Source organism: Geotrypetes seraphini, chromosome 12 (genome assembly GCF_902459505.1).
Source record: "Geotrypetes seraphini chromosome 12, aGeoSer1.1, whole genome shotgun sequence".
NCBI classification, from domain to species: Eukaryota; Metazoa; Chordata; class Amphibia; order Gymnophiona; family Dermophiidae; genus Geotrypetes; species Geotrypetes seraphini.
This window is the reverse complement of record NC_047095.1, coordinates 34,330,072-34,353,977: the sequence shown is the minus strand read 5'-3', so window position 1 is coordinate 34,353,977 and position 23,906 is coordinate 34,330,072. Positions and strand designations below refer to the sequence as shown.

General features: G+C 40.5%; 1 protein-coding gene across 15 annotated transcripts in view; it reads left to right on the top strand.

Moving 5' to 3' along the window:
* The first annotated feature begins 536 nt into the window (after positions 1–536).
* Positions 537–23,906, top strand: part of ADGRL2 (adhesion G protein-coupled receptor L2) — a 419,013-nt gene continuing 395,643 nt past the window's right edge. For 9 of the 15 annotated variants that reach the window (XM_033915829.1, XM_033915831.1, XM_033915827.1 and 6 more), the window contains exon 1: positions 539–1,076. The gene's annotated coding sequence lies outside the window, so the exon portion shown is untranslated. Of the gene's footprint in view, positions 1,077–1,585; positions 1,899–23,906 lie in introns of those variants that run through there. The other 6 variants (XM_033915836.1, XM_033915837.1, XM_033915838.1 and 3 more) reach the window with 4 other exon arrangements.

Here is a 23,906-nt window from a genome sequence, read left to right as displayed (position 1 = left end):
AAACACGCCGGGCTCTCGGCTGTCGCCGGACTTTCTCCGCAGCCGGTGCAGCGCCGCTAATCTCTTCCCACTGCCCGAGATCCAGCGGACAACGCCGGAGAATCGCCCTCGCTCTACCTGCTAAACACAGTTTCTATGATTAGCGGAAGCCGGTGCGCGTGGTGGGGAGGGCGTCGCTGCTAGAAAGAGGCGGTGGCTCGGGCAACTCCAGTCCAGGCCTCCTCGGCGGCAAAGATTTAGGATTCCCATAAGGCTCCAGAAAAAGGAGGACGGACTGAGACATCCGGGTTTTACTTCTACTGAAAGCAATGGAAGTAATAAGGAGGCCAGATAGACACATCTGGGCTTTTTTACTTCTATTGAAAGCAATGGAAGTAAAACCCGGATGTCTCACTCCGTCCTCCTTTTCCTGGAGTCAGACGGTAACCCTAGGCGGAGTCTGTGTCAGGATTTAGCGCTGCCCCGTCTGGAGAGGTGCAGCTAGAGCGAAAGGAGCCTGCAGACATTTTTTTTTTTCCCCTAACTCCCCCCCCCCTCCCTCCTCTCTTTGCTCTTGTTCCGCCGGGGCTGCTGCTTCCTCCCCCGTCTGTGGTCTTTTTTGCTAGCTCCGAAATGCGAGGGGCTGGGACTGGATTGTGCCAGAGGCCAGAATGTCACCGAGGGACATGCAAATGAGGTCGACGGCAGCGGAGCGAGCGCCAGCGAGGGCTTTGCTTCAGTGCGCCGAGGAGTCGGACCGTGCTAAGCCGGCACTCTGAGCGGGACCGGCTCCGGGACACTCTGCCGGAGCCCCCTCCCTCCCTCCCCCCACCACAGGTTGCGTGCTCTCCGCTTTCTTTTCTTTTGTTTTCACGTGGAACAGGCTTGAAGCTGAAGGGGAAAGAAGGAAAAAAAAAAAAACCACCAACCCAACCATGTTGACTTAACGAGCCCGGCCCTGGTTGCTAGAGGAGAGCTGCCCCCCCTCCCTCCCTCCCTCCACTGCAGCCTCCGGCTCTTCCCCTCAGTCCGAGCTCTGCAAAGGAGAATCCTTTGAACGGGTCTACGGGAAACTGCACCTAGCAAAAGAGAGAGAGGTAAGCTCCAACCGTAGCCGGCAAAAATGCCTTTTTTGTTTTTCTGGTGATTGCATTCATTCTATCGCACCCCCCCCCCCTCTCTCGTTTTGGGAGGGGTAAAAGCTATGTGCAGTTAGGTAGGGGAGAGAGAGAGAGGAAAAAAAAAGTGTAATCCGAAAACTCCACCGCCAAGCAGAGCCAACCTGCTTTTTAGAAAAGGGAATTACACGCCGCCTGGTGTGTTTTTTTTTTTTGCAAGAGGCGGCTGTGAGTGGTAGAGTGATTGGAGCTAGGCGGCTCGAGGCTCTGGGTGGCGACCTGGCACCGGCCCGAGGCTACCAGATTCGGCCTCTTTATTTGTCCATCGGTTTGCCGGGCTCATTTTTTTTTTTTTAAGCTTTGATTCTTTCAGCTAAGTGGATCCGGACAGAGCTGCTGCTGTACTTCCAGCCCGAAAGAAAAAGGGGGAAGGAAAAAAGAAAGAAAGAAAAAAAAAAAGGTTAAATCAAAACGCAGCCAGATGTGAACTGGCTCCAGCAGGCGGAATGAGTGACGGCGATTAGACGCGGGATCCGTTTCTCCTGCACCCGGGATCGGGGAAGCGAAGAGCTGGTGGTCTTTTGATGGAGTCTCGTGCTTCCAAACTTTGGGGCCCGATTTGGATTTTAATGGCCACGGTCGGTAGTGGGGCGTGTGAAGGGGAGAGGGCGCCTGGCGAGGAACAGAAGACGGGTTTGTTTCTGGCGACTTGGGGGCTTTCCGTGCACTCTTGAGGTCGCCTCCCCCCCTCCCCAGTTCTCATAGACAAGAGGCAACTGTACCCCGGGGTTCTCTATAAAGGTAAGACGAAAGGAGCCCGAGCTGCAGCCAGATGGTGCCCGTTTCAAGCAGTTCAGCCTTTTTTGTTGTTGTTGTTCTTCATTTCATATTTTTTTGTTGGTCTTGTGCTGTAGAATAATACTTACGTGTTTGTTTCATTCATTCTTTTTCATCGTCCATGATGTATATGTGTCTGAAGGCCTCTGATGCGCCTACGGTCTTTGTTTTCAGTAGAACGATGAATATAATATATTACTGGAATAAAAATCACCTTAACCTGTTGCAGACTCTATAGCACTAATAAACTCCATGGCTAGAGTTTCGTGTGTGTGTGTGTGTGTGTGTTTTTTTTTTATTCCGAGTTCAGTTAAATTCAGAAGTGGGCGATAGATGGAGTAAAATGATCCAGATGTTCTGTGCCCTGAGAGTCTGGGACTAAAACGGTCCTGCGTCTGCACAGGGAAAGCTGGGACCAGTTCTGCACTATAGGGTAAAGATAATCTATGCTGTATGTATATATCAACATTGCATGAATTTTCCAGAAGTTTCCTGAGGTGTATTCGGGTTATTAGCTAAAGAGCTTGTGCAGGTACATTTTAGTTGCATCTAAATATTCTTTTTGAGACATCCTGCAGAACAAATGCTCTCTTGTTTATCTTTTTTTTTTCTCCTTTTTTCTTCTTCAGACACTCTGATTCCCTTCCTTTTGTTGCTTCCCACTAAAAGAGGTGCCATTTCACATCATTCTGCACAAATTGTTTGAATTAATGCAAGTGTGAATTCTTACCGTTTGAAGGGGGTTATTAGCATATCAAAGCTTCCTCAGCTCCGAGCTCAATTGAGAAAACTTCAGCCTGTCTTCCATTTGCTTCCAAGGAGAGGCCCAAAGGGCAGTGGGAATTCTAAAGGGGTAAAATAGGGAGGTGGATTTGGGCTATGTTTCTGAACTTTTTTTTTACTGTTTTGTAATTATGTGAGTGAAAAACATTCTGGTTTTTGGTGGGTCCTCCAGCAAAAGGCCCAGCTATTCTTTTTCTGTTGATTAATCGTTTGTTCCGAGAAAGCGATCGACCTTTTATTTTATGACTGTCGTTTCATGCTTTTTCTGCTGCCTTATGTCCGCTAGGATTCAAAAAGCTTTTTCGACAGAACTCCTGATTTAAGATTTTCTCTTCATAAGATTGCACTGAAGGGTCCTTATGTGAAAGAACTTGGACTTTAGATTAAGAACATAATAGAAATCTTGAAATTAAAGTTCACCGCCTCCCCCCCCCCTTTTTTTTTTTTTTTCCTAAATTCCACTCTTTTGATACAGATAGCTCTCACCCCCCTCCCCTTTTAAGTCTACACCAGGCATGGATGGCCAACAGTAAATCTCAGGTTATTTTTGGATACAACTAAACAGAGTGCTTGTGATTCATTTGTTGTCTATAACATAGGGGTAGCAGATTTTTTTTTAAAAAAGCAGCTTTAGAATGGGTCTTTGCCATATGCTCCTCCCTTGTAGGTTTTTTTAATACTAAATTTGGCAGAATGCATTAAAAAAAAAAACCAATTGGAAATAGATGCTTTAATCTGGGTTTTGCATAACTAAATTTTTAAACGTGTTTTAATAATAATAGAAAATTTAGTAGCTGGCTATAGAGTAATCTTATCAGGAATCAGCTTGCAGTTACTTTGCATTGGGCATCTTATCCTGCCCCCTCCCGTTAATGTTTAAATACCAATCTTTTGGATTTGTAAAGCTTGAGCCTCTGGGTGCTAAACATTTTCCTCATAGAAACAAAATGGAACAAAAAAAAAAAAAACTTTAGCAGTTTTTCTCATAGAATCAATATTTCTAATCAGTAAGTGGAAGCGCAAAACAATGAGTTACCCTTCAGTGATCCTGGGCCTCTTCAGAAGAGCAGATGGTTCAAAGCTTTCCTTCTCTCCCAGAATCTTTGATGGAAATGAACTTTCTCATTCTGTAGACTAGTGTTCCACTCTTTATAAATGAAAACCACTGATACTGAAAGAGCTGGAGAGACTTAAATCATTTTTATAAATTTAATTTGATGTGTGTTTTAGTACAGTGGACGAATGCTCTATATATCCTATATCCTTGCTAATTTAAAATGTGGCCCCTGCCCTAAAGGTTTGGACATGACAGCTACATAGACAATCCTGCAGTGGCAGGTTTTGTGGGTATGTATCTTTAGTCATCTTATAATTTTGTGCCGTTGTTTAAACTGGATCTCACAGATGTTTATTTATGTGCTGTCTGAAGGGAGTATCAGTTGATGATTATGAAAGGAACATATATTGATGTAATTGCCATTATCACATTTAAATTGCAATTAACTAGTCTGCTTTGAATGCAGAGTACTTTAAATAAACGCCACTACCTTTTAGAGATAATAAAAAAAAATTGCCTTGAAGATGATGTTCCTTTAGCTTTGTCTTTAGTGATGAATATCCCAAATTCGACAAAGCTGTTAAAGGTACACAACGAGCGGAGCGTTTTTCAGCCGTCATGTAGCAAAATTGAGCCACTTGGAGATAAATTAATGCACTGCAACAACACTTCAGCTGCCATTTTCAATCAATGTGGGTTACTATGTGTTGGCAACAGGAAACGAACTTAGACACGCAGATAGCTCTGGGAGCTGGTAGTTGGGGAAATCAGGATATTGAATCAGGTGAGGTAGAACAAACCAATTACTTCGTTTTGGCTTGAGAATTTCCAATAAACGTACTCCGCCTTTTTTTTTTTTTTTTTCCCCCTGGCTTTTGAGTTTCTTGTTCCTTAATGGACCAACATCAAAGCAGATAAACTACATCTCAAAATCTTACAGAAACTAGCATAAAGATATAGATCTCTCTGTTTCTCCTGCCCTGTGCAAGTATTTTAAGTGGAGTAGCTGGTTTTTTTTTTATTATGCCAGCTTTCACATCAGTGCAGATACTGGCCCTGGGTTCTGGGTGTTGTCTCTCTTGGAATGAGCTGGAGTAACTTTTTCAGGTTTGTTTTGGTTTTTACAGTCAGTTTGCATGGTAGTTAAGACAGGTCTATCTAATTTAACTGCTGTTGAGACGTTCTTTGTGTTCTTTTAAGCTTCCTTATAGCCTTTAATTCCTTAAGTCAGATTTGGGAGGGGATTGGGTACCCTTTTTTTAGTGCTTTTATTTTTTTCCCTGTAAACTTTCAATCAGTATGGCAGTGTAACATTTTGTGACTTGCCTTTACATAATTTTACTTATTATAAGATGTAATTTTTTATTAGGCAGTAAATTGTGCATAGGTACACTGTTTAAGACACTTTCCATGCCCAGTTATTGATTTTGTGTGTTTTTTTTTTTTTAATTCTTAGTTGGGATCAGCAGTTACGAATTGAGAATTTGAATTTCAACAAATGGATTGTCCTGAGACTTTGGACCGTGCCATTTTTGTTTTCAACTTTTCAGGATGCGTAGTGCTTGCTGGTGTGGAGTGTGTACTTTTTCATAGAGACAGAGTATTGGTGTGTACCCGTGAATCCTAGTGTTGTGAGCTGAAGCTAATTTTACAAGTACCTGCTATAGTTTTAGCCCATCTGCTTGGTAGTAGCAGATTGGGAGGCAGAAGGGGTTTTGCACAGTGATGTGTTGGAAAAGGCTTCTTTTGAAGCTCAAGACTGCTAGTATTTATTTCTCACTACCATTATTTGGATCTGTGTGCTGGAATAACAGACCCCTAGAAACCAGACCATCGCTGTTTGTTTACCCCTGTACCAGCTGAAAAATTTTGAGTAGAAACTAGTTAAGCATAAACTGAACTACACCAGCTGGAAATGCGTTTAAATATGAATACAATTAGTCTTGGGATGTTTTTAAAATTGTATAGGAAATTTTCCTTAGTATGTCTGCCATTAAAAATCTTTACAATTTGTGTTCAAAATTGTTGAATTCAGTCTCTAATACTTGAAATGATCTAGGTCTGTTGAACCTTTTGCAAGCCTGTGATATTCACTAGCTACTTAAAGAAACTCTTGAGTTGTGCTGGGAAAAGTATTTTTTTTTTTTTAAAATCTTCTACAGCAATCCAAACAGAAAAGTTCCTGTACAAACATTTATTTACAAGATTTTAAAAAAAATTTAACACAACATATAATTTTATTTAACGCTATGTAACTGATTAAGATATTTAAATATTTTTCTTAAGCAAGGCATTAATTATTCCTCAACTTGTGCTACAGGGAGTATCTCACAGCTCTTATTGAAGACTGTTTCACAGCTGAAAGACTGTAAATGCAGTCAGGTTTATTAGTTTTGGGGATTTTTTTTTAAACATTTTAAATTTCATCACTCTGAATATAGCAGTATTGTACTTAATTGCAGGTCTGTTGAACTGAAAAATATATAATATTGTTCTAACACTGTTACAAGAAATAGTAACAGCCTTGAATGCACACTGTACTTTTTAGAACTAGGGAGCAAAAGTGTAATTCTGTGATTTCTGGTTATTGTAGCTGAGGCTGTGTTTAAAATTGTATAGCTTTATATATATATATATATATATATATAAGTTATCTTTAAAGTCCTAAAGATATAGAATGTTAGAGAATACAACCATTATTACAGTCTAAACACTGGGAATATAATTTAGTTTTCAGGGGAAAAAAGGATTTGTGATAACGATCTTCAATTTAGATCATGTTATAATTTTATTTAAATTTCAGCTATTTTGTGGGATTAAACAAAAATGCATAATTTTGCATTCAGAGTAATTTTCTCCTGGCCTTCATCGGGCAATAGTGTAGCAGGTCTATTCACCACAAACATGTTATTTTCCCCAAATTATTTTGAAGGGACAGAAGAATCGAGAGCCTTGCAGACTGAGCAAAGTAAACACAATGCTTACCACCTGCAGGTAAAGTGCAGCCTCCAGCAGAAAGCTATTGATTGCTTTGGAGGCACAAAGCAAACTTAGATACAATTTTGTTTAATTACAACAAAAATGCAGTTTTATGAAGTAATATGCTTCATCATAGCTGAGGATTTTATGTGGTGTATGCTGGCAAGTAAAATCCCATCACAGTTATAAGAATTTGTTCAATTACCAGAGCAGCTAAGAGGAGGGAAAAAATCAATTTACACAGAGAAGTACCAGAAATGAGATTACCTTAGTTAGTAGGAACTTGGCATCAGTGAGATGGTGTTAGGTCATTGTGGGTAAGGTTATGGAGCTGGATCGGTTGTAGGTGTATACATTTATATTAACATTGCTTTCATTTTCTCTTTTCTGTTCTATTTTGCGATGTGATGGTAGAACTAAGGTCCCTAGTGTAACCTCTCTGGATAGTACAGGAAAGTTCAAAAGTCACTTCTGAGAGAGGCTAAAATGTTATTTTAGTTCAGCTATATCTAGTCTGTTGATCTTGGAGCAAGTCGGACGCAAATAACTTCAGCAGATATGCCAGTCTGAAAAGTGAAGTGCAACGTACATTGTAACTGTGCTGCATGGAAAAAAAATCTGAATCCCAGTTTGCTGATTGAAGATTTATTGAGTTTTGTTGTTCATTCTCCCCCTACCCAACTAAAAAGGGTCACCATCTCTTTTTTTAGGCCAGGCATTCCTTTCTGTGGTTAAAAATGGCCCATAGAATTTATGGGGCTGGTTGTGGTGTTCCTATAATTTGACTTGACTCTTTGTGTGTGTGTGTGTTAAGTTAAATCGGGGTTGCCCTCAGGATGGCAGTCTGTACTCTTAAGCACCTGCTGTACTCTGTTCTGGTAGCTCTGTCCCCCCAATGCAGAACGTCCCGGCTTCATTCCCGTGGTAAGGGCAGGCACCGTGACGAGCTGCAGCCAATGGGCCATTCCAAGGTCACAAGAGTCAACTCCTTGGAATTTCTGGGGAAACTAGTTAGAAAAAAAAAAAAAATAGGAGAACAAATGTCACGTTGAATAGAGATGTTTAAATACGATTCCTGCCTTAGGGTAAAGTTTAGGTCTGTTTTAGCTGGATGTAACGTCTCCCTCTACAGAGCGTAGCATTAATCATGGCCTGACAAGAGAACGTGCGCTGAGGTAAATGGGCCCCTGTTGGTCTTGTCATTGATTTCTCCCCCTCCCCCCCCCAATGTGTGAGGAGTACATTATAAACATTAAAATTCACATGCAGGGATTAAGTCACGATCTCTGTATTGCAGCGTTGAAGGCAATTGTGTTAGGAGGAGACTGTTTCAAATTGACAGGCACTTTTGGGAGGCTTTGTGAAGTTGGTGCTTGGGGGTTTTTGTTGTTGTTGTTGTTTTACTGTATTTTTTATTGCAGCGGTGCAAATTTCTTGTCTGTCAGTCCGCCTCCCAGACTCCAATTTGCTTCAGTTTGTTGAGTAGACAACACAGCACGAATCTGCCATTGCAAGGTTCAAGATAGCACTGAGGAACTTTGGTAACGATGCTGCAAAAAAGAAGCGGGTATTTCCAGTAGGAAAGGGATTGGGACTCGTATACCGCCTTTTTGTAGTTTTCCGACTACACTCAAAGTGGTTTGCATCCAGGGACTTCAAGCATTTTCCCTAGGATGGACTGACCTGTCTGTTTTATACCACAGTAAGTACTGACTTTTGGTCATGTGGCGCTACCCAGTGTGTATTTTTTTTTGTTTTTTTTTCCAAGTGGATCTTAGCTTAACTTTCTCGCTTGCTGTTCAGTAGCTTTGCTTTGCCCTGCTCCCACATAAAAAAAATGCCTGCATTTTAGAAAATTGAAATCATTCTCTTGCTGTAACTTTTTATTTTTTTTTTTTTTCTCTTTCACGATTCGGAATTTTAATGCCTTTCTATGTCCACAGGGGATGCGACCGATCTTAGGAGTAGACGTTTATCTTCAAAGTAGCAATTTAAAGTTTTGTTTTAGTGCCCGTGGTGTTTCTCCAAGACCAGATATAAGATCACTTTTGAGTATCGCACACAGTAAAGTGGCGCTATTGTTTTTGTCACAAACAATAGAACTTTCCCTTTGTGCTGTTCTGTTCTGTCTTTTCATTGAGTGGGAGGCAGGGGAGGGAGAACCAGACTGTTTTATGCTTCCGCTGAGCTGTAGTTTGTTGCTCTGTCTGTTGGTATTTTCATATCAATCAGCACCTCAAACCGATTACTGCTCTGCATCTGGATGACAGAATAATCTAACACCCATTACTGTCAAAAAAAAAAAAAATAAAATAAAAAAAAATTCCTTGCAGCTGAGGGAGGGAAGACTGACCTTGTTGAGTCTGCTGGCTTTGTTGTGGGAGAGTTCATTCAGTTTTAATTAAGTATTACTGTAGTAGGCAGCCTTGAATTTCTTCTTTTTTTTTATTTCTGTCTGTCTTCCTTCAAGAGAATGCACTTGCAGAGTTTTTGTATTTCTTTTCATGGGTCACCTTTTTTTCTTTACAAGTTCCAGTCCATAGAATTAGTGCTGTGACTAAGCTATTTCTCTATTAAGTGTCTCTAATCATAATGTAGATAATTCGTTTATAATGACATGTTACCTTTGTTCATAGAAGAAAAAAATATATATATTTTTTAGGTTAAGAAATGAGAAAATGGTGGTGGTGTTTATTTGTTATCTTTGATTCGAAATATTCTGTCACCTTGTCGATCACAGTGACAATTACAACCTCCAAAAAGATTCTAATATTTTCCACTGGGCCAAATCAACATACAGTATATCTTAATTGTTGTTTGGCTAACAGTTATTTAAACTTTTTCCCCATATAAACTCGTGTACTTTCTGTTATCTCTGGATGGGGGAAAAACTGTTGGTCCAACAAGATAACACAACCTGTGAGCATCCTTTAGTTTTAGTTGTTTTTGACATTAGATGTTGGAAGACTGTAATCTGAAGTCCATATTTGTTAAATAGCTTCCCAGTACCTAATCATGCTTTAGCTTTCCTGCCTATTATTACAGACAAGTGATTATACCAGCAATGCTGCAAAATTGCAGTCATTATCTTCTTGAAAAGGTACTCTTGGTGGTTTAGGATCCAAAAATGACTTCTATAATTTTTTTTTTTCTCTTTCTAAGGAAAAATATTAGTCGCCGCTCTGAAAATAACCAGAAGAGCTGTCGTCTTAGAGGAACAATTGTATATTTTTGTTCTTTATTGTATTAAATGTGCCACATATATCAAACCACCAAACTACTTGTTGGTGTTTGGTCACAAAGTTGACTATTGTGGCATCTTTACGATATAATGGAATATGTACTGAAATATGATCTAGAAGTACTCATCACCCATATCTACAGCAGCGCGTGGACCAAAGATTTGCTATAAGTAAAAGGTCTTCTAATTCCTCTCCTGTGACTTAACCACATTCACATGTTAGCCTTGCTGGTTCAGGTCTCGGTGTAAATAACATTTTTTAAAGGTGGAGACACACCTTAAAAAAAAAAAAAAAAAATCCCTTTTTAATTTTCTTTGTAGAAAACAGTGTGTGTATATATGTCCTGTCCTGTCATAGGAAATAAATGAAAATAAAATGATTTTGGTATGTTTGTAGATTGCAAAGATGCTACTTTACTTATAAGCTAAGCAATGGCATAAGGGGAAAAAAATGGGTGTTTTAATTTTTTTTTTTTTTAATAGCTGTTCCTGTTTAATTACACTCATTACCCTGGTTTCTATTTATGGTGCCTGGATTGGGGGGGTGTCCAAATTTTGTGTGCCCTACTAAGATGAAAATACAACTCAATTGGCCAACAAGCTGCTAAACATCAGTAATTGGTTGCTAATGACCAATTGACACAATTGGAATTTGCACATGCAAATCCCATATCATCCAACCCAAAAGGAATTAGGCCATGGGGAGGGGGGTGGGGCACAGGAACAGGTCATGTGCATTCCAAAAAGTGGTATGCAATATGTTTTGTTGTTGTTTTGTTTTTAATTCTTTATTAAATTTCAAATTTTGACATTGCAATACAATTGTTTTAAACGGTGTCAGGTCAAAAGCGCGCCGGGACAAAGGCGCAAAAACAGTCTTTTTCTTCAGCGCACACCTCCGTCTTGCGCTCAGTTGTCGGCGCGCGCCTTTGTCTTCCGCGTTACTGTCTATGAACCGTTTTAAACATGAGCACAGTGTTATAGATTGGGTTTCCACACCCAACTTGGATGCTAGTATATACTCTATATTTTAGTAGGCATAAATCTGGTGCCGAGATTTGGGCATGGGACCTGGCATGGATTTTTATTCTATAAAGGGTGCACACCAGGGGTGTCAAAGACCTTCCTCGAGGGCCGCAATCCCGTCAGGTTTTCAGGATTTCCCCAATGAATATACATGAGATCTATTAGCATACAATGAAAGCAGTGCATGCAAATAGATCTCATGCATATTCATTGGGGAAATTCTGAAAACCCGACTGGATTGCGGCCCTCGAGGAGGAACTTTGACACCCCTGGTGTACACCCGTCGTAGAGTAGTGCATAGTGCCAGTCTTTTCCGGTCTCCATTTTTTAGTGTGGCTTTTACAATTTCCCCCATTATGAACATAAGAGTTGGAAATTTTATTTATTAGCATTTATTTTCTCAAAAGATTTTGTAATTGAGAGAGGTGATTATGGCTTTAAAATGTGCTGAAAGGCCAATAAAACAAAAAAAGGGGACTTGGGAATGATAAGGAAGGCGGTAAATGCTAGAAACAGAGAACTGAGTGTTTTCAAGCCTTTAGAGCTGATGTGTGTGCGAGTGGTTTTTTTAAAAATTCAATTTTCTATACTTTTCTCCCAGGGGAACTCAGAACAGTTTACATGAATTTAATCAGGTACTCAAGCATTTTTTTCCCTGTCTGTCCCAGTGGGCTCATAATCCTATCTAAAGTACCTGGGGCAGTGGGGGGATTAAGTGACTTGCCCGGGGTCACAAGGAGCAGTTTGGGTTTGAACCCACAACCTCAGGGTGCTGAGGCCGTAGCCACTGTGCCACACTCTCCCCTTTGTAGATGTTGTTGATGTCACGGTTCTTTTGGGCTCTGCCTGCCCATTTAGAATAAGGTAATGTGGTTGCTGCATTAGCTCACTGAAAACACAGAGAAGCAAAGGTCGGTAAACGGCTTCCAAACTTTCTAGAATCCTAGCTCTCATTGGGGGAAAAGCTCTGTAACTTTTTGTTAAAGCTAAATGGCATTGCAAGAAAGAAACTGCCTGTAATTTTATAGCAAGCCATTTGCACCCACCCCCTCATTCTACCTTGAAGCACTCCCTGTTGTCTTAGCAAAATGTAGCTCAAAGGATACGGGATGATTTCTAACTGAATAGAGGTGCAGGGAAAGGGGAGTGGGGGGGGGGGGGGGGGGGAGGTGTAGGTTGTGTTTGTGTATTTTTAGTTTCTGGAGATGAGTTAGTTAAAGTAGATCTGGTGTTCTTGCAGCGAGCTTCTGTTTGCTGCTTTGTAAGCAATATGACATCTTTGCCATGTTTTCCACTTCTTCTAGTGGATTTGCAGAGACGCTTTTAAGTGACTCTGAAACCTGTATTGTGAACATCAAGTTACTAATTGTGTTGAAAATAACACGCACAAGCCCTTTAAGTAGGCCTGTAGAGCAATTTTGAAATTATTTAGAATATTCAGCAATTTGCTGGCTGTCTCTTCATGCATTAAACGTTGGTATAGTTTTTAAGCATATGGCTACTCATATTTGTTTATAAAGTGTAACACTTTTTTGCCTGTACTTTTTTAACAGAGTTTTTTGGTAACCCTTTTTATCACCTGCAGAGGGAGCTTGTATATGAGATAATCACAGTAATGAAGGCCAGAAGAGAGAATTTTTTTTAATTCCCAAGTAAATGTAGTCTCCCCGATTCCAACCCCTCTGCAAGCAGTTTTAATGACTCCTACTCATTAAGTGCAGAATCATTGTTGCAGTTGAGGTAAACATATGAAGGATTTTTTTATTTTTTAAGAGACTCTTCTATCGCAGGATTCCACAGACTTTGAGCCAAACTTCAGCGTAGTACATCTCTGAGATGGTCTTTCATTGCCTTTTAGAAATATGATAAAAATGACAAATTTTGGCCAGTGTACTTCTGAAAGATTTGAGAGTTTCCACATTTATTATTTTTATTGGAAAGAATGTGCAGGATTTTTATTTTTTTAAATTTCTATAAGCGTGCACATCTAATTCAGCTTCACTCTGTTGCAGTTCTTGAAACTTGTAAAAAGGTTATGAGAAGAGAACACCAAAGTTTGCAGACGCAGAAATGCTTCTATGTTGAAAGATATCGGTGGAGAAACTGTCAAATCATATGTATGTGCTTAGAAGTGTATTGAACTATGGTTTGGTATTGAACATATGATCACTTTTTTGCTGAATTAGCATTAAAAGATAATTTCATAGAAACACATCAGTGTAGTAATAGTTACAATTAAGAGCTCAAATTAATATTTTAAAACTAAGTTTCTCTATATCTTTTGGAATGCACTCATTCTTGTATGACTCAGCTTTTTTTCTTTGTATTTTTTTTTAATGTAACAATGAGCAAAGCAATCATTTTTTTTTTTCTTGCCAGTTTTTGAAGTTTTGTATTTTATCATGATAAATTTACGTTTTCGGAGTAGCTGAAACCTTTTCAAGCGAAGGCAGCACTTGGTTCCATGCATTCAGTCTCTAAGCAAACCCCTGTAATTTTCTGGGACTTTCCCAGCAACCTGACAAACTTGCCAGAGAAAAATTGCAACACCTTATTATTATTATTTTTTCCAGCTATCAGATCTTAGCAGATATTCTGGTGTGCTGAATGTTGTACTTTTTCCTTAAAAGAAGTGATCATGTGAGGCTTGATTTGTTTATCCATCCATGTGAATGAGTGCAAAACTTTTTTTTTTTTTTCCTTTTATGTTTCCCTCCAATCTTCCCCCCCCCCCCCCACTAGACTATAGAACAAACAACTTCTCAAAGGGTTCTAATCTGAACAGTTTCTTGGATTTATCCATTTATTTTTATTCCCAGTACTCGACATACCTTTACTGTGTCTAACAGAGCACTATCCCGGTGCCGATTTATTATTTATACTGGCTAATCCCTGCTAATGTGAAAAGTCAGCTTGTTATTGTAGCACCAAATGGCCCTTTAAGTAGGGAAACAGTTAAGTAGATCTCCTGTAATAGGTTGTTGTCCAATAAAGAGATTTACGGTATTGACCAAGTCTATTGTATAGGTATTACCCTCTCGCAGCATGCTTGTGTATTATCGTAACAACTGAGAGCCACTTTTAGATGGTAAATTTTCATATCGGGGTAAGAATATTAGCCACAGTAATTACACTCCAATGGGATTATGTTGGTAGGTCTTGCAAGGAAATATGCACAGTATGGAGGAAATTTTGGCAGCAGTTTGAGAGAGGAAAGTGAAATTTGCTTCTGAGTTAGCTTGAATGAGGATCTTTTCTTCCTAATACATTTCGCTTTCTTGACTTAAAGTTAACACGTCTTATTTTTTTTATTTTTTCTTTAGCTAAGCCAAATGGAAGAATGATAGGATGAAACAAATTTTTATTCCAGTGTTCATTTTCTGACAGCAAAATATCTTTCATGACTTGGTTCTTGATAGTTCTTGACTAGTGAGTGGGTATCCAATTATGTAAGTTGGTAGCTATCTAACCCCCCCATCTAATCCCCCTGTCTACCCCCCCTTTTTACCAAACTGTGATAGTCGTTTTTAGTGCAGACTGCCCCTGCGCTGCTTCCGACGCTCCTAGGAACTCTTGAGTATCGGGAGCAGCGTAGAGCATTCAGCACGCCAGCCTGCACTAAAAAACGTTATTACGGTTTTGTAAAACTAGGGGGGAGGGTGGGGCAAAAATTTTTGACAGTGGCTTTATAGATGATCCCTAATTCAAATTCATACCTCTCATTTTTATACTCTTGTTCTGCTGTTTCAATTCCAAATGCAGTCCACAATAGTTAACACCTAATTTTGGCTTTTACAAAGCCAAGGTTGAGGTTTCTACTGTGGGCTGGCGAAGAAAATGCTCAAACACTCATAGAATTCCTATGAGCATCGGAGCATTTACCTTGCTGGCCGAAACCTCTACCATGCCTTAGTAAAACAGATAACTTTTTTGTTTTTCAGGTTCATTTTTGGATAAGAACATAAGAACATAAGCAGTGCCTCCGCCGGGTCAGACCAGAGGCCCATCCCGCCCAGCAGTCCGCCCCCGCGGCGGCCCAACAGGTCATGACCTGCCTTAATCACCAGAACGGGCCCCCTTGCCCCCTAGGTTTCTCATCGAAGTCCTATCTTCCCATCAATGTCCTAACCCTCCGGCCTTGCACCTGCACGACCTGGTGAGCTGTCTATACTTATGCAACACCCCAGCACCTCCCTCAGTACCCCACGATCCCCTTTTCCCTCAGGAATCCGTCCAATTCCTGTTTGAATCCCTGTACTGTACTCTGCCGGATCACTTCCTGCGGGAGCGCATTCCATGTGTCCACGACCCTTTGGGTGAAGAAAAACTTCCTTGCATTTGATTTGAACATATCCCCCTTCAGTTTCTCTGAGTGCCCCCTCGTACCTGTCGTCCCTTTTAGTCTGAAGAACCTGTCCCTGTCCACCCTCTCTATGCCCCTAAGTATTTTGAAGGTCTCTATCATATCCCCCCTGAGCCTCCTCTTTTCCAGAGAGAAGAGCCCCAGTTTATCCAGCCTCTCAGCATATGGGCAGTTTTCCAGCCCTCTTACCAGTTTCGTTGCCCTCCTTTGGACTCTCTCAAGAACTGCCATGTTTCCCTGTTTTTTTAAAAAAAGACTCTTTTTCAGTTTTGTTCACTAATTCATTTTAATATATATTTTAAAGCTGCTAATTCATGGGTTAGAATGTGTAAAATTCACACTAGATGTTTTTTTCTAAGGTATTTTTTTTTTCCTAAGGAATTTTTCTTTTCCCAAGTAAATATAGGGGTCCTTTTATCAAGCTGCGGTAGGGGGTTTAACGCGCGTAATACCGCACGTTAAACCGCCTGCCGCGCTATCCAGCTAACACCTGCATTGAGCAGGCGTTAGTTTTTTAGCCGGCCGCAGGGGTTAGCCCGTAATGAAATGTCCGCGCTAACCCCGCTGGCGTGGCTTGATAAAAGGACCCCATAGTCTCCGTGACTCCAACCCCTCTGCAAGCAATTTTAATGACTCCAAAAATTTTATAAATGGTGCAAAACATATTCCTTATTCTAGTTAATGAATGCACATCCTTAACAAAATATAAAAGTGTAATAATTACTGATTTGTATATTCTTTTTGTAATTAACATGCCAATGTAATAAAACATTGAAAAGCGCTTACACCAGTTATCTTAAGAACTCCAGAAGGAAGTTTTCTTTGTTACAATCAATACTAAAGTGAGCATTAGCATTACAATTTGAGAGACTGGGAAACATACTCTGTATACTCTGGCTTAAGAGTGAGGTTCATTACTGTTATGCACAAAATTATCCCATTTGGCAATATTGCTCTCTCTCCTCCTCCCTCCCCCCCCCCGAGACAAACTAACTTTTTCGTACCAAATTAGTTTTGTCTTCAAGTCACCCAGAACTCCAGACCTCCTGCTCACTTGTTCTTTTGGTGAGGACCTGCAGCAGGTCCATCCATCTTTTGGGCCAGAATTTTATGAGGTAGGGTGGCCTTTGAGAACAGCATTTGATTGCGAGAGGGACACTTATCAGTATGCTCCAGTCCTGTCTTTTAGTGAATGACACGGAGACAAATTTTTCCCCTTCTCCACAGGAACTCAATTTCCCTGGGCCTTCCCCGCAAGTTGTATCATTCTCCCTGCCCCATTCCTGTAAGCTCTGCCTTAACCACACAAGTCTCGAACCCTTATTATTTTAAAGTGTTTGAAGCTTTAGCAGATGAGGACAGAGCTTGCAGGAATGGGTCGGGGTCAGGAAAAGAACTCACCAGGATGGGACTGGAAAATAAGTTCCCTTGGGGATGGTGAATAATTAGTTCCTGTTCCATTCTCTACTGTGTATCTTACTTTCAGTAAAGGGCAAAAATGGGAATCCTTCAAAGTTTGACAACATAAATGGTTTAATAAAGCATACGGAAGAGTGTTTCAGGTTTGGTTCGATATTCATGGCTGGGCTGTGTTTTTTTTAAATTTTTTTTTTTAAATCAGTGTGTTGGAAATGGCTGTCCTAATTAGTTAGGAACCAGAATATGCATATACTTTGTGTATATGTATGTATATATGACAATATAAAGCTTTTCTATGAACTAATAGCTTTGAAGAAATTTGCATTTCTCTAACCAGGAGTTAGCTGCTTAGATCAGGGGTGTCCAACCTTTTGGCTTCCCTGGGCCGCATTGGCCGAAAAAAATGTTTCTGGGGCTACGCAAACGCTGCAGCAAGACAGAGGAGGGAGCCGGCAAGACGGTAAACACCCGGGGGCAGCAGAGGAAAACACTGCATCGCCCTCGACCGGGGCCGCACAAAATACTTCACGGGGCCGCAGGTTGGACACCCCTGGCTTAGATGGTGTTAGTTTGATATCTGCTTATGGACTAGGTTTCGATTCAGAATGTTCTTTTTCTGCCCCATAGCGTTAACTAAAACAGTTTCTTTTGGTTTAATCGATGCACTGCCTAGGTGATCTCAGAAATTCTGCAATAGTTTTCACCTTCTGCTAGGATGTTTTATTGTATTATGTTTTTATCTGCTCTTTGAAAACATGAAATTCTAATTATGGAGTAGGTTTTGAGTAGCTTGTTAGCTATAGTTCTTGGGACCCATATAGTGTGACCATATGTTACCTAGTACTGTATTACACATATTAGGCTTTGTTCATTTTATCCTTCCTATGAGTGTCGGAGCTTTTACCGCAACAACTTGTGATAAAAATCCCTTACATGGCTTTATAAAAGGGGACCATTTAAAAAAAAAATTTTGTAAATGGTGCAAAACATATTCCTTATTCTAGCTATGGAATTAAATGCTGAATACCACTGGATAAACAGAATAATAGTTTTTAAAAGCTGGTGTTAATTGGCTTACTTTTGCAGAATGCAAAACCAAGTATTCAATGTAGCTTATCACACTTTCTAATTTATGTAAAATATTTGTATGTATGTATGCCATCACTTGATGTGTATAGTATAATTTGAAAAGCAGCTAAAACATTCCATGACTGTTGTTGAAACAGAATGGAAATGATTTGTTTTAAAATATAAAACTGCTTTTAATTAGTTAAAATATGTACTGCAGATATGATGCCAGGATTTGCAGCTCAGAAACCGATGCACCCCTCCCCCAACAATATGCTGAGCTGGAGTCATTGCTGTGTAAATGGTGGCTCGCTTAACTTGTGAGGACTATAGCTTTGAAAGTGCTGCCGCCTCTTCTTTTTCTTCCTACCACTAGATAGATGAGACACATTTGTAGAAAGTATTTCACATATCTTCTATGTATGTCGTTAGATCAAAGCTTGGAATGGTCTTTCTTTGGTTCCATTACTGGGAACAAGGCCCGTGACAAAACGTGAAGGATGGTGCTCTTTTACAAGGTCACTTTCAGAAATGTGTATATGTGTGTAGCCTTTTCTTAGTTCCTTTGTCCTTATCTGCTTTAAAAATACACAGTTCCAATAACGCTGATAAATACATAACATCAAAGTGAATACACTGAACAGGATAAGTCATAGATGCTGCGAAGAGTTGGTGCCAGAGTGCAAATGATAGAAGTGGGTGCATTCTTCTCTGGCTTTTCACCGAGACACGTACAAGTTAATGATTGCTCAAATATAGACTTTTAGTTCAAAGGTGTGCGATATATTTAACATGGATAACAAATGCCAACAGTGCAGAGAGAAGTCTACAATAGTTCCTCCGCCGAACTCTAAATCCTCTTCTTAATGCATGAAGAACTTATCCAAGCACCATTCCTTCAGAAAGAGCCCTTGACATTTTTGTCACTTAACTGTTTTAATGTTTTGTGCACCTGTTAAATTGCAGTAGAAAATACAGAAACCAGGTCACTCCGGTTGCCTTTTCTCAGCATATTTCACAGTTGATTTGTCATATTAGCATTTTTTTTTTGTTTTGCAAAGCAGTAAATCGGAGCTAGGCCTCAAGGTGGAATCATTTAAATACAGTTAAGTTATATATTTATGTGAACTCATTTGTTGCGGATTGCACTAATTGATCTGGAAGGACTTCAACCAATAAATCCATTTTATTTATTGCCGTCATCCTGTGTCTCCAGTCATGGTACGTGGGCTTGTTGTGCCACTGAGGCTTGTGTGCATCTGAGAAGCTGAAAGCTATGCCATCGGTAGTTTCACTACTGGAATTAGAACTGAACATAAACAAAGACGAAGAACATGAACATGGAAAATGATGAAGACTTTGAGCTTGAAGGCAATAGGATAGAAGTTGTAAAGGATTTCAATCTCCCGGGCTCTTTTGTAAATAAAGAAACAACTAGCAAGGAAGGAATACATCGCAGAATAGCACTTGGTCGCTCTTCAATTGAGGCTCTCGACAAAGTATTCAAAGGCAAGGAAATGAAACTCCAAATTAAGCTCAGACTTGTCTGCACACTCATTTTCTCAGTGGTCAGTTACGGAGCTGAAAGCTGAACACTATGGAAACAAGACAGAAAGAAGATCGACCCATGTGAGCTTCGATTTGGCGAAGGATTCTATGCGTTCCATAGAAGAACTAACAAATTGATTCTGGACGAGATCAAACATGTCTCTTGAAGCCCAACTGATGAAGTTATAACTTTCTCTTAATTTGTTCATTCCGTCAGAAGAGAAAGATCATTGGAGAAGGACATGTTTGGGAAGATCTAAGGACCTAGGCGAAGAGGGCAACCTGAAATCAGATGGCAGGACACGTTGAAAATGACAATGGGGATGATGCTGGAGGACCTTACCAGACTAGCACAAAACCGATTTTTCTTTTTAGATCTGTAATTCATCAAGTTGCTAGGACTCGAACACAAGTCAACTGTCACCTAACTAACTATCATCCTGCATGTCGTACTTTTTCATCCAATAGAGAGAGTAGGTTCACTGCATTGCCTTTTTTTGAATTTGGGCACCTCTTTGTGATGCATCGAGGAAGCTGTTAGATAATGCAATGCTATTTGGGTATTCTGCTGACTAATGACTGATTATGTGGTGATAGGCCAAATACCACAACTTTTTAAGTCAACTAAGCATTTATGTATTATCTGATTAGCAAATACAACCCTTGAGTTGTATTTCTTGGTTTTTATTATGGTTTTTCTTGCAGTTGCTTATGCCACTGATTCCTAAATATAACAGAACATAACATTGTGCTTGTTAACCGTGCAGCCATAAGTTCAACGCGGTGTACAAAAGATTATTAACAATAAACATAGTCTGTAAAAGGGATTAATTAGCCAAATAGTTAGAAAAGAGATGTCTTCAGCTGTGTTCTAAAATGTTTATAAGAATGAACTGTAAGCAACAATGATTGAAATTCTTTATCGTGGGAAGCTGCCTGAAACACTAAAATGTGATTAAGAAATTTCTTACTTTTGCAACCCTGTACAGAAGGGAAATTAAACAAAGCGTGGGCTTTTCTACTGTGTTTATATGAGGCTATAGAGAATCTGTTGACCACGTATAAAGGGGCTGTGCCGTGTTAAGCCTTATAACAAAAATAACCCAGCTTGAACATGGTCCTGGAGGTACCCCAGCTAACCGGGTTTTCAGGATATCAAAAATGAATATTTATAGGAGAGATTTGCATGCACTGCCTCCACTGCATACAAATCTCTCATGAATATTCATTGTGGATATTCTGAAAACCTGGCTAGCTGGGTTGTTTCCAGGATCAGGTTTGGAAACCATTGGCTTAAGTGCTTCAGGATTTGGTTTTCAGGGAAAAAGCTCATTTTTCTGGCTGTAGAGTTTTTTTTTCTTTAAACATAAATCAAAAAAATCCTAGTAGCTGCCTTGAGCTGAACAGTGAGCATATTTCTATTCTGAGATTAGTTCTCTTTCTCTCTCCTCGACATACCTATGCGTATATATGATATGATTTGGAAAGGGAAATTTGAAAAGAGATAAAGGTTATTAATTTTAAAAAAATCCAATTTTCACCATAAAAGGGTGGGGTGTTCTTAGTACAAATTTGCAAGGCAGGATTGAGTTAATTAATAGGTTTAGCATTTCAAAACCCACTCATGAGAGCATAGAGGAAAATAAAGGGGAAATGGCAGTCATTGAGCGACTGCGGAATAGCACAAACTCGATTATCTGAACTTTAATTATCTGCACAGCCCCTCAGGACCAGTTTCTTATGTTTTTTTAAAATGTGTTTTGCACTGAAAGTGAAATCTGGTGTTGCAAAAAAAACAATTTTCCCTGTTTCTGTTTAACTTGCATGTAGTCTGTGGATGCTGCCCCCACCCTCCTTAGTGCCCAGTGTTTTAAATGCTGGTTTTAACTGTTATGTCTTTATCTGGAGCCAGTAATTCACTAGCTGTAGCTGAGAGAGCTGTAATTTACTGTGGTTTATTGGTCTGATAGATTTTTGTAATTAAACTTCCTGCCAGCCATGACATCAACAAACACGGGTGATGAAGAAAAGCCAGTGGATTACAGGTCCCGAGGCAACATGGATTCACTAGTGGCAGGTCGTGTCAGACGTATCTGATCAATTTCTTTGACTGGGTGACCAGAGAATTGGATAGAGGGAGGGCGCTAGCTGTGATGTATTTAGATTTTAGCAAAGCCTTTGACAGTGTTCCACACAGTCGTCTAATTAAATAAACCAAGTATCTTCCGTATGGGCCCCCAGAGTGACGGACAGGACCAGGAACTGTTTTGAGCGGAAGGCGACAAGAGAGTAGTGGTCAATGCCGATTGTTCTGAGAGGAAAGGAATGTTATCAGTGGTGTGCTTCAAGGTTCGGTTCTAGGGCCTGTTCTTTTTAACATTTTTTGTAAATGATATTGCTGAAGGGCTGTCGGGTAAGATCTGCAATAGTGTAGACACCCTGATAGTGTAAATAATGATGAGGAAGGACCTAGCGAAGTTTGACAAATGGTCTGAAATTTGGCAGCTAAGATTTAGTGCTAAGAAATGCAAGGTCATGCATTTGGGCTGCAAAAACCCAAGAAAACGGTACAGTTTAGGGGGTGAGGAACTTTTCTACACGAAAGAGAAGCGGGACTTGGGTATAATAATGTAGAAGTTGGTGATCTTAACGTGGCCAAACAGGTTGAAAAGGTGACGGCAAAAGCAAGAAGGATGCTAAGATGTATAGGGAAAGGTATGGCCAGTAGGAAAATGGAGGTATTGAGGTCTCACTAGAGTCTTATACAGAGTCATCATTTAGAATATTGTGTACAGTTCTGGAGACCGCATCTTCAAAGAGATATAAACTGGATGGAGTTGGTCTAGACTAGAGGACAGACTAAAATGGACAGACAACGTGTAAACTTTGGAGGAAAGGTGGGAGAGGGGAGATATGATGTTGACGTTTAAAATACCTACGTGTCATAAATGTGCATGAGGCGAGTCCCTTTCATTTGAAAGGAAGCTCCAGAATGAAAGGTCATAGGATGAAAAGAGGTGATACCTTTTTACAGAAAGGGTGGTAGATGCTTGGAATAGTCTCCTGATAGAGACTGTGGAGACATACCGTCTGAATTTTAAGAAAGCACGGGATAGCCACATGGAAACTCAGATAGAGGAGGAGATAGTGGGTGCTACGGATGAGCAGACTGTACGGGCCATTTGGCCTTTATCTGCCATTATGATTTTGTGTATAAACTGGTCTTAAACTTGTCTCTGAACTATCTTTTGATGTTTCTTCCCCCGCCACTCCCCCTCCCCCCCCCGCATCATTGGTTTCATGTCTGTTGATTCTTAGGCAGGTTTGTCTCTGTTTCCGACTCCAATGACGTGTGGTATTTTCCTGCAGATGATTCCTTAAAATACATGTTGCTTCTCGTGGAGCATTTTCACATGCTATGTATGTAAATAGCAATTTCAATTTTGGATTGTAAACAGTAGCAAATTCCATAAATGTGAGACCTGAGCAACACTCTTGAGAGATTTGTTTGCAGTTTCTATATCAAGTGAGCAAGCTTGAAATTAATGCATTTACAGGATTTGAAGACCATTTTAGCCAACTGTTTGAAGGCCACAATGGAGGACTTTGGGGACCTGTGCATTGGAGACCATGACTTTAAGCAATCCAGCTGTGTGTATTTAAGCAGTCCAGCAGCTTGTTCAGATATAGGGTTGGCATGAATGAGTGAGAGGCCAGTTGTTCTAATCTCTGTTTAAAACCACCTGAGACATCCACAGACTAGGCTTTTTGGTTTTATTATTTTTTTTTATAGTTTGGCTACTTAATTGGCTCTTCTGAATTTCCCATTTTGTAAAGACCTGCCTTTATATACACGGAGGCTGCAGTATCCGCACTTACACGGATTCTGTATAGGAAGCTCAGTCTCAGAAGACATCTAAGTGGCTTTTGAAAATCGCACACGGTCGTCTTGTATAGAATTGTGTCTGTCCTCACGGACAGATGGCTAAGCCCGTCTAACAACCATGTGACCATGTCACAGGTGCCAGTGAGAGAATCGTGTTGCCACTGAGCTGATCATTACAAGGGAATATCCGTGCTGCGATCAGTTTAGCGGCTGCGGCAGGGACCTCCCCTCCCGAGAAATCCCCCTGCAGGAAGGATGCCCAGTCCCTCCTGCCAGAACCCCAAAGCCGAACTCCTGAAGCCGCCTCCCACCCCTGAATGTCCATATCAGGAGGAGTGCCCAATTCCTCCTGCCGTCACACCATGAGACATCCCCCGGCAGGAGGGATGTCCAGTTCCTCCTGCCGGAACCCTCCCATAAGATCATAGGCAGGGGGATGCCCACTCCCTGCCGAAACCCGCCCTGCACGCATGCCCCCCTCTGACCACCCTCCCCAAGCCCACTCGGACCCCAACAGTACCTTTTTTTATTGGCTGGTTGGAGGGATGCTTGCCCTCTTGGCTGACAGGCCCACCTCCACAGAATGGTGGGCCTTCCCCTTC